This window comes from Uranotaenia lowii, chromosome 3, assembly GCF_029784155.1.
Source record: "Uranotaenia lowii strain MFRU-FL chromosome 3, ASM2978415v1, whole genome shotgun sequence".
Lineage (NCBI taxonomy): Eukaryota > Metazoa > Arthropoda > Insecta > Diptera > Culicidae > Uranotaenia > Uranotaenia lowii.
Window position 1 is genome coordinate 23,233,751 of NC_073693.1, and position 11,065 is coordinate 23,244,815.

General features: G+C 22.5%; 1 protein-coding gene across 4 annotated transcripts in view; it reads left to right on the top strand.

Moving 5' to 3' along the window:
• The window catches only part of LOC129755150 (ras-interacting protein RIP3), a 430,486-nt gene that overhangs the window by 402,826 nt on the left and 16,595 nt on the right, over nucleotides 1–11,065 (top strand). The gene's annotated exons all lie outside the window — the stretch shown is intronic.

Here is an 11,065-nt window from a genome sequence, read left to right on the forward strand (position 1 = left end):
TCAAAATTGTCAAAATTATCAAATTGTCAAAATTGTCAAAACTGTCAAAATTGTCAAATTTGTCAAAATTGTCAAAATTGTCAAAATTGTCAAAATTGTCAAAATTGTCAAAATTGTCGAAATTGTCAAAATTGTCAAAATTGTCAAAATTGTCAAAATTGTCAAAATTGTCAAAATTGTCAAAATTGTCAAAATTGTCAAAATTGTCAAAATTGTCAAAATTGTCAAAATTGTCAAAATTGTCAAAATTGTCAAAATTGTCAAAATTGTCAAAATTGTCAAAATTGTCAAAATTGTCAAAATTGTCAAAATTGTCAAAATTGTCAAAATTGTCAAAATTGTCAAAATAGTCAAAATTGTCAAAATTGTCAAAATTGTCAAAATTGTCAAAATTGTCAAAATTGTCAAAATTGTCAAAATTGTCAAAATTGTCAAAATTGTCAAAATTGTCAAAATTGTCAAAATTGTCAAAATTGACAAAATTGTCAAAAATGTCAAAATTGTCTAAATTGTCAAATTGTCAAAACTGTCAAAATTGTCAAAATTGTCAAAATTGTCAAAATTGTCAAAATTGTCAAAATTGTCAAAATTGTCAAAATTGTCAAAATTGTCAAAATTGTCAAAATTGTCAAAATTGTCAAAATTGTCAAAATTGTCGAAATTGTCAAAATTGTCAAAATTATCAAATTGTCAAAATTGTCAAAATTGTCAAAATTGTCAAAATTGTCAAAATTGTCAAAATTGTCAAAATTGTCAAAATTGTCAAAATTGTCAAAATTGTCAAAATTGTCAAAATTGTCAAAATTGTCAAAATTGTCAAAATTGTCAAAATTGTCAAAATTGTCAAAATTGTCAAAATTGTCAAAATTGTCAAAATTGTCAAAATTGTCAAAATTGTCAAAATTGTCAAAATTGTCAAAATTGTCAAATTTGTCAAATTTGTCAAAATTGTCAAAATTGTCAAAATTGTCAAAATTGTCAAAGTTGTCAAAATTGTCAAAATTGTCAAAATTGTCAAAATTGTCAAAATTGTCAAAATTGTCAAAATTGTCAAAATTGTCAAAATTGTCAAAATTGTCAAAATTGTCAAAATTGTCAAAATTGTCAAAATTGTCAAAATTGTCAAAATTGTCAAAATTGTCAAAATTGTCAAAATTGTCAAAATTGTCAAAATTGTCAAAATGGTCAAAATTGTCAAAATTGTCAAAATTGTCAAAATTGTCAAAATTGTCAAAATTGTCAAAATTGTCAAAATTGTCAAAATTGTCAAAATTGTCAAAATTGTCAAAATTGTCAAAATTGTCAAAATTGTCAAAATTGTCAAAATTGTCAAAATTGTCAAAATTGTCAAAATTGTCAAAATTGTCAAAATTGTCAAAATTGTCAAAATTGTCAAAATTGTCAAAATTGTCAAAATTGTCAAAATTGTCAAAATTGTCAAAATTGTCGAAATTGTCAAAATTGTCAAAATTATCAAATTGTCAAAATTGTCAAAACTGTCAAAATTGTCAAAATTGTCAAAATTGTCAAAATTGTCAAAATTGTCAAAATTGTCAAAATTGTCAAAATTGTCGAAATTGTCAAAATAGTCAAAATTGTCAAAATTGTCAAAATTGTCAAAATTGTCAAAATTGTCAAAATTGTCAAAATTGTCAAAATTGTCAAAATTGTCAAAATTGTCAAAATTGTCAAAATTGTCAAAATTGTCAAAATTGTCAAAATTGTCAAAATTGTCAAAATTGTCAAAATTGTCAAAATTGTCAAAATTGTCAAAATTTTGACAATTTTTGTCAAAATTGTCAAAATTGTCAAAATTGTCAAAATTGTCAAAATTGTCAAAATTGTCAAAATTGTCAAAATTGTCAAAATTGTCAAAATTGTCAAAATTGTCAAAATTGACAAAATTGTCAAAAATGTCAAAATTGTCAAAATTGTCAAATTGTCAAAACTGTCAAAATTGTCAAAATTGTCAAAATTGTCAAAATTGTCAAAATTGTCAAAATTGTCAAAATTGTCAAAATTGTCAAAATTGTCAAAATTGTCAAAATTGTCAAAATTGTCAAAATTGTCAAAATTATCAAAATTGTCAAAATTGTCAAAATTGTCAAAATTGTCAAAATTGTCAAAATTGTCAAAATTGTCAAAATTGTCAAAATTGTCAAAATTGTCAAAATTGTCAAAATTGTCGAAATTGTCAAAATTGTCAAAATTATCAAATTGTCAAAATTGTCAAAACTGTCAAAATTGTCAAAATTGTCAAAATTGTCAAAATTGTCAAAATTGTCAAAATTGTCAAAATTGTCAAAATTGTCAAAATTGTCAAAATTGTCAAAATTGTCAAAATTGTCAAAATTGTCAAAATTGTCAAAATTGTCAAAATTGTCAAAATTGTCAAAATTGTCAAAATTGTCAAAATTGTCAAAATTGTCAAAATTGTCAAAATTGTCAAAATTGTCAAAATTGTCAAAATTGTCAAAATTGTCAAAATTGTCAAAATTGTCAAAATTGTCAAAATTGTCAAAATTGTCAAAATTGTCAAAATTGTCAAAATTGTCAAAATTGTCAAAATTGTCAAAATTGTCAAAATTGTCAAAATTGTCAAAATTGTCAAAATTGTCAAAATTGTCAAAATTGTCAAAATTGTCAAAATTGTCAAAATTGTCAAAATTGTCAAAATTGTCAAAATTGTCAAAATTGTCAAAATTGTCAAAATTGTCAAAATTGTCAAAATTGTCAAAATTGTCAAAATTGTCAAAATTGTCAAAATTGTCAAAATTGTCAAAATTGTCAAAATTGTCAAAATTGTCAAAATTGTCAAAATTGTCAAAATTGTCAAAATTGTCAAAATTGTCAAAATTGCCAAAATTGTCAAAATTGTCAAAATTGTCAAAATTGTCAAAATTGTCAAAATTATCAAAATTGTCAAAATTGTCAAAATTGTCAAAATTGTCAAAATTGTCAAAATTGTCAAAATTGTCAAAATTGACAAAATTGTCAAAAATGTCAAAATTGTCAAATTGTCAAAATTGTCAAAATTGTCAAAATTGTCAAAATTGTCAAAATTGTCAAAATTGTCAAAATTGTCAAAATTGTCAAAATTGTCAAAATTGTCAAAATTGTTAAAATTGTCAAAATTGTCAAAATTGTCAAAATTGTCAAAATTGTCGAAATTGTCAAAATTGTCAAAATTATCAAATTGTCAAAATTGTCAAAATTGTCAAAACTGTCAAAATTGTCAAATTTGTCAAAATTGTCAAAATTGTCAAAATAGTCAAAATTGTCAAAATTGTCAAAATTGTCAAAATTGTCAAAATTGTCAAAATTGTCAAAATTGTCAAAATTGTCAAAATTGTCAAAATTGTCAAAATTGTCAAAATTGTCAAAATTGTCAAAATTGTCAAAATTGTCAAAATTGTCAAAATTGTCAAAATTGTCAAAATTGTCAAAATTGTCAAAATTGTCAAAATTGTCAAAATTGTCAAAATTGTCAAAATTGTCAAAATTGTCAAAATTGTCAAAATTGTCAAAATTGTCAAAATTGTCAAAATTGTCAAAATTGTCAAAATTGTCAAAATTGTCAAAATTGTCAAAATTGTCAAAATTGTCAAAATTGTCAAAATTGTCAAAATTGTCAAAATTGTCAAAATTGTCAAAATTGTCAAAATTGTCAAAATTGTCAAAATTGTCAAAATTGTCAAAATTGTCAAAATTGTCAAAATTGTCAAAATTGTCAAAATTGTCAAAATTGTCAAAATTGTCAAAATTGTCAAAATTGTCAAAATTGTCAAAATTGTCAAAATTGTCAAAATTGTCAAAATTGTCAAAATTGTCAAAATTGTCAAAATTGTCAAAATTGTCAAAATTGTCAAAATTGTCAAAATTGTCAAAATTGTCAAAATTGTCAAAATTGTCAAAATTGTCAAATTGTCAAAATTGTCAAAATTGTCAAAATTGTCAAAATTGTCAAAACTGTCAAAATTGTCAAAATTGTCGAAATTGTCAAAATTGTCAAAATTGTCAAAATTGTCAAAATTGTCAAAATTGTCAAAATTGTCAAAATTGTCGAAATTGTCAAAATTGTCAAAATTGTCAAAATTGTCAAAATTGTCAAAATTGTCAAAATTGTCAAAATTGTCAAAATTGTCAAAATTGTCAAAATTGTCAAAATTGTCAAAATTGTCAAAATTGTCAAAATTGTCAAAATTGTCAAAATTGTCAAAATTGTCAAAATTGTCAAATATGTCAAAATTGTCAAAATTGTCAAAATTGTCAAAATTGTCAAAATTGTCAAAATTGTCAAAATTGTCAAAATTGTCAAAATTGTCAAAATTGTCAAAATTGTCAAAATTGTCAAAATTGTCAAAATTGTCAAAATTGTCAAAATTGTCAAAATTGTCAAAATTGTCAAAATTGTCAAAATTGTCAAAATTGTCAAAATTGTCAAAATTGTCAAAATTGTCAAAATTGTCAAAATTGTCAAAATTGTCAAAATTGTCAAAATTGTCAAAATTGTCAAAATTGTCAAAATTGTCAAAATTGTCAAAATTGTCAAAATTGTCAAATTGTCAAAATTGTCAAAATTGTCAAAATTGTCAAAATTGTCAAAATTGTCAAAATTGTCAAAATTGTCAAAATTGTCAAAATTGTCAAAATTGTCAAAATTGTCAAAATTGTCAAAATTGTCAAAATTGTCAAAATTGTCAAAATTGTCAAAATTGTCAAAATTGTCAAAATTGTCGAAATTGTCAAAATTGTCAAAATTGTCAAAATTGTCAAAATTGTCAAAATTGTCAAAATTGTCAAAATTGTCAAAATTGTCAAAATTGTCAAAATTGTCAAAATTGTCAAAATTGTCAAAATTGTCAAAATTGTCAAAATTGTCAAAATTGTCAAAATTGTCAAAATTGTCAAAATTGTCAAAATTGTCAAAATTGTCAAAATTGTCAAAATTGTCAAAATTGTCAAAATTGTCAAAATTGTCAAAATTGTCAAAATTGTCAAAATTGTCAAAATTGTCAAAATTGTCAAAATTGTCAAAATTGTCAAAATTGTCAAAGTTGTCCTAATAATAAAAATAGTTTTGAAATTTTGACAATTTTGACAATTTTGACGTTTTTGACAATTTTGAAAATTTTGACAATTTTGACAATTTTGACAATTTTGACAATTTTGACATTTTTGACAATTTTGACAATTTTGACAATTTTGACAATTTTGACAATTTTGACAATTTTGACAATTTCGACAATTTGGATAATTTTGATAATTTTGACAATTTTGACAATTTTGACAATTTTGACAATTTTGACAATTTTGACAATTTTGACAATTTTGACAATTTTGACAATTTTGACAATTTTGACAATTTTGACAATTTTGACAATTTTGACAATTTTGACAATTTTGACAATTTTGACAATTTTGACAATTTTGACAATTTTGACAATTTTGACAATTTTGACAATTTTGACAATTTTGACAATTTTGACAATTTTGACAATTTTGACAATTTTGACAATTTTGACAATTTTGACAATTTTGACAATTTTGACAATTTTGAAGATTTTGAAGATTTTGACAATTTTGACAATTTTGACCATTTTGACAATTTTGACAATTTTGACAATTTTGACAATTTTGACAATTTTGACAATTTTGACAATTTTGACAATTTTGACAATTTTGACAATTTTGACAATTTTGACAATTTTGACAATTTTGACAATTTTGACAATTTTGACAATTTTGACAATTTTGACAATTTTGACAATTTTGACAATTTTGACAATTTTGACAATTTTGACAATTTTGACAATTTTGACAATTTTGACAATTTTGACAATTTTGACAATTTTGACAATTTTGACAATTTTGACAATTTTGACAATTTTGACAATTTTGACAATTTTGACAATTTTGACAATTTTGACAATTTTGACAATTTTGACAATTTTGACAATTTTGACAATTTTGACAATTTTGACAATTTTGACAATTTTGACAATTTTGACAATTTTGACAATTTTGACAATTTTGACAATTTTGACAATTTTGACAATTTTGACAATTTTGACAATTTTGACAATTTTGACAATTTTGACAATTTTGACAATTTTGACAATATTTGACAATATTTGACAATTTTGACAATTTTGACAATTTTGACAATTTTGACAATTTTGACAATTTTGACAATTTTGACAATTTTGACAATTTTGACAATTTTGACAATTTTGACAATTTTGACAATTTTGACAATTTTGACAATTTTGACAATTTTGACAATTTTGACAATTTTGACAATTTTGACATTTTTGACAATTTTGACAATTTTGACAATTTTGACAATTTTGACAATTTTGACAATTTTGACAATTTTGACAATTTTGACAATTTTGACAATTTTGACAATTTTGACAATTTTGACAATTTTGACAATTTTGACAATTTTGACAATTTTGACAATTTTGACAATTTTGACATTTTTGACAATTTTTGACAATTTTGACAATTTTGACAATTTTGACAATTTTGACAATTTTAACAATTTTGACAATTTTGACAATTTTGACAATTTTGACAATTTTGACAGTTTTGACAGTTTTGACAGTTTTGACAGTTTTGACAGTTTTGACAGTTTTGACAGTTTTGACAATTTTGCCAATTTTGAAATTTTTGACAGATTTGACAGATTTGACAGATTTGTCAGTTTTTACAATTTTGACAATTTTGACAATTTTGACAATTTTGACAATTTTGACACTTTTGACAATTTTGACAATTTTGACAATTTTGACAATTTTGACAATTTTGACAATTTTGACAATTTTGACATTTTTGACAATTTTGACAATTTTGACAATTTTGACAATTTTGACAATTTTGACAATTTTGACAATTTTGACAATTTTGACAATTATGACAATTTTGACAATTTTGACAATTTTGACAATTTTGACAATTTTGACAATTTTGACAATTTTGACAATTTTGACAATTTTGACAATTTTGACAATTTGGACAATTTTGACAATTTTGACATTTTTGACAATTTTTGACAATTTTGACAATTTTGACAATTTTGACAATTTTGACAATTTTGACAATTTTAACAATTTTGACAATTTTGACAATTTTGACAATTTTGACAATTTTGACAGTTTTGACAGTTTTGACAGTTTTGACAGTTTTGACAGTTTTGACAGTTTTGACAGTTTTGACAGTTTTGACAATTTTGCCAATTTTGAAATTTTTGACAGATTTGACAGATTTGACAGATTTGTCAGTTTTTACAATTTTGACAATTTTGACAATTTTGACAATTTTGACAATTTTGACAATTTTGACACTTTTGACAATTTTGACAATTTTGACAATTTTGACAATTTTGACAATTTTGACAATTTTGACAATTTTGACAATTTTGACAACTTTGACAATTTTGACAAATTTAACAATTTTGACAATTTAAACAATTTTGACAATTTCGACAATTTGGATAAATTTAACAATTTTTACAATTTTTACAATTTTGACATTTTTGACAGTTTTGATAATTTTGTCAATTTTGACAATTTTGACAATTATGAAAATTTTGACAATTTTGTCATTTTTGACAGTTTAGACAATTTTGACAATTTTGACAATTTTGACAGTTTTGACAATTTGGTCATTTTTTTCATTTTTGTCATTCTTGTCATTTCTGTCATTTTTGTGATTTTTGTGATTTTTGTCATTTTTGTAATTTTTGTAATTTTTGTCATTTTTGTCATTTTTGTCATTTTTGTCATTTTTGTCATTTTTGTCATTTTTGTCATTTTTGTCATTTTTGTCATTTTTGTCATTTTTGTAATTTTTGTCATTTTTGTCATTTTTGTAATTTTTGTAATTTTTGTAATTTTTGTCATTCTTGTCATTTTTGTCATTTTTGTCATTTTTGTCATTTTTGTCATTTTTGTCATTTTTGTCATTTTTGTCATTTTTGTCATTTTTGTCATTTTTGTCATTTTTGTCATTTTTGTCATTTTTGTCATTTTTGTCATTTTTGTCATTTTTGTCATTTTTGTCATTTTTGTCATTTTTGTCATTTTTGTCATTTTTGTCATTTTTGTCATTTTTGTCATTTTTGTCATTTTTGTCATTTTTGTCATTTTTGTCATTTTTGTCATTTTTGTAATTTTTGTCATTTTTGTCATTTTTGTCATTTTTGTCATTTTTGTCATTTTTGTCATTTTTGTCATTTTTGTCATTTTTGTCATTTTTGTCATTTTTGTCATTTTTGTCATTTTTGTCATTTTTGTCATTTTTGTCATTTTTGTCATTTTTGTCATTTTTGTCAGTTTTGTCATTTTTGTCATTTTTGTCATTTTTGTCATTTTTGTCATTTTTGTCATTTTTGTCATTTTTGTCATTTTTGTCATTTTTGTCATTTTGGTCATTTTTGTCATTTTTGTCATTTTTGTCATTTTTGTCATTTTTGTCATTTTTGTCATTTATGTCATTTTTGTCATTTTTGTCATTTTTGTCATTTTTGTCATTTTTGTCATTTTTGTCATTTTTGTCATTTTTGTCATTTTTGTCATTTTTGTCATTTTTGTCATTTTTGTCATTTTTGTCATTTTTGTCATTTTTGTCATTTTTGTCATTTTTGTCATTTTTGTCATTTTTGTCATTTTTGTCATTTTTGTCATTTTTGTCATTTTTGTCATTTTTGTCATTTTTGTCATTTTTGTCATTTTTTTCAGTTTTTTCATTTTTGTCATTTTTGTCATTTTTGTCATTTTTGTCATTTTTGTCATTTTTGTCATTTTTGTCATTTTTGTCATTTTTGTCATTTTTGTCATTTTTGTCATTTTTGTCATTTTTGTCATTTTTGTCATTTTTGTCATTTTTGTCATTTTTGTCATTTTTGTCATTTTTGTCATTTTTGTCATTTTTGTCATTTTTGTCATTTTTGTCATTTTTGTCATTTTTGTCATTTTTGTCATTTTTGTCATTTTTGTCATTTTTGTCATTTTTGTCATTTTTGTCATTTTTGTCATTTTTGTCATTTTTGTCATTTTTGTCATTTTTGTCATTTTTGTCATTTTTGTCATTTTTGTCATTTTTGTCATTTTTGTCATTTTTGTCATTTTTGTCATTTTTGTCATTTTTGTCATTTTTGTCATTTTTGTCATTTTTGTCATTTTTGTCATTTTTGTCATTTTTGTCATTTTTGTCATTTTTGTCATTTTTGTCATTTTTGTCATTTTGGTCATTTTGGTCATTTTTGTCATTTTTGTCATTTTTGTCATTTTTGTCATTTTTGTCATTTTTGTCATTTTTGTCATTTTTGTCATTTTTGTCATTTTTGTCATTTTTGTCATTTTTGTCATTTTTGTCATTTTTGTCATTTTTGTCATTTTTGTCATTTTTGTCATTTTTGTCATTTTTGTCATTTTTGTCATTTTTGTCATTTTTGTCATTTTTGTCATTTTTGTCATTTTTGTCATTTTTGTCATTTTTGTCATTTTTGTCATTTTTGTCATTTTTGTCATTTTTGTCATTTTTGTCATTTTTGTCATTTTTGTCATTTTTGTCATTTTTGTCATTTTTGTCATTTTTGTCATTTTTGTCATTTTTGTCATTTTTGTCATTTTTGTCATTTTTGTCATTTTTGTCATTTTTGTCATTTTTGTCATTTTTGTCATTTTTGTCATTTTTGTCATTTTTGTCATTTTTGTCATTTTTGTCATTTTTGTCATTTTTGTCATTTTTGTCATTTTTGTCATTTTTGTCATTTTTGTCATTTTTGTCATTTTTGTCATTTTTGTCATTTTTGTCATTTTTGTCATTTTTGTCATTTTTGTCATTTTTGTCATTTTTGTCATTTTTGTCATTTTTGTCATTTTTGTCATTTTTGTCATTTTTGTCATTTTTGTCATTTTTGTCATTTTTGTCATTTTTGTCATTTTTGTCATTTTTGTCATTTTTGTCATTTTTGTCATTTTTGTCATTTTTGTCATTTTTGTCATTTTTGTCATTTTTGTCATTTTTGTCATTTTTGTCATTTTTGTCATTTTTGTCATTTTTGTCATTTTTGTCATTTTTGTCATTTTTTTCAGTTTTGTCATTTTTGTCATTTTTGTCATTTTTGTCATTTTTGTCATTTTTGTCATTTTTGTCATTTTTGTCATTTTTGTCATTTTTGTCATTTTTGTCATTTTTGTCATTTTTGTCATTTTTGTCATTTTTGTCATTTTTGTCATTTTTGTCATTTTTGTCATTTTTGTCATTTTTGTCATTTTTGTCATTTTTGTCATTTTTGTCATTTTTGTCATTTTTGTCATTTTTGTCATTTTTGTCATTTTTGTCATTTTTGTCATTTTTGTCATTTTTGTCATTTTTGTCATTTTTGTCATTTTTGTCATTTTTGTCATTTTTGTCATTTTTGTCATTTTTGTCATTTTTGTCATTTTTGTCATTTTTGTCATTTTTGTCATTTTTGTCATTTTTGTCATTTTTGTCATTTTTGTCATTTTTGTCATTTTTGTCATTTTTGTCATTTTTGTCATTTTTGTCATTTTTTTCAGTTTTGTCATTTTTGTCATTTTTGTCATTTTTGTCATTTTTGTCATTTTTGTCATTTTTGTCATTTTTGTCATTTTTGTCATTTTTGTCATTTTTGTAATTTTTGTAATTTTTGTCATTTTTGTCATTTTTGTCATTTTTGTCATTTTTGTCATTTTTGTCATTTTTGTCATTTTTGTCATTTTTGTCATTTTTGTCATTTTTGTCATTTTTGTCATTTTTGTCATTTTTGTCATTTTTGTCATTTTTGTCATTTTTGTCATTTTTGTCATTTTTGTCATTTTTGTCATTTTTGTCATTTTTGTCATTTTTGTCATTTTTGTCATTTTTGTCATTTTTGTCATTTTTGTCATTTTTGTCATTTTTGTCATTTTTGTCATTTTTGTCATTTTTGTCATTTTTGTCATTTTTGTCGTTTATGTAATTTTTGTCATTTTTGTCTTTTCGTTCTTCAAGTTTTTGTTTGTTTTTGGTTCAGAAGCTTCATCTTGTTTTA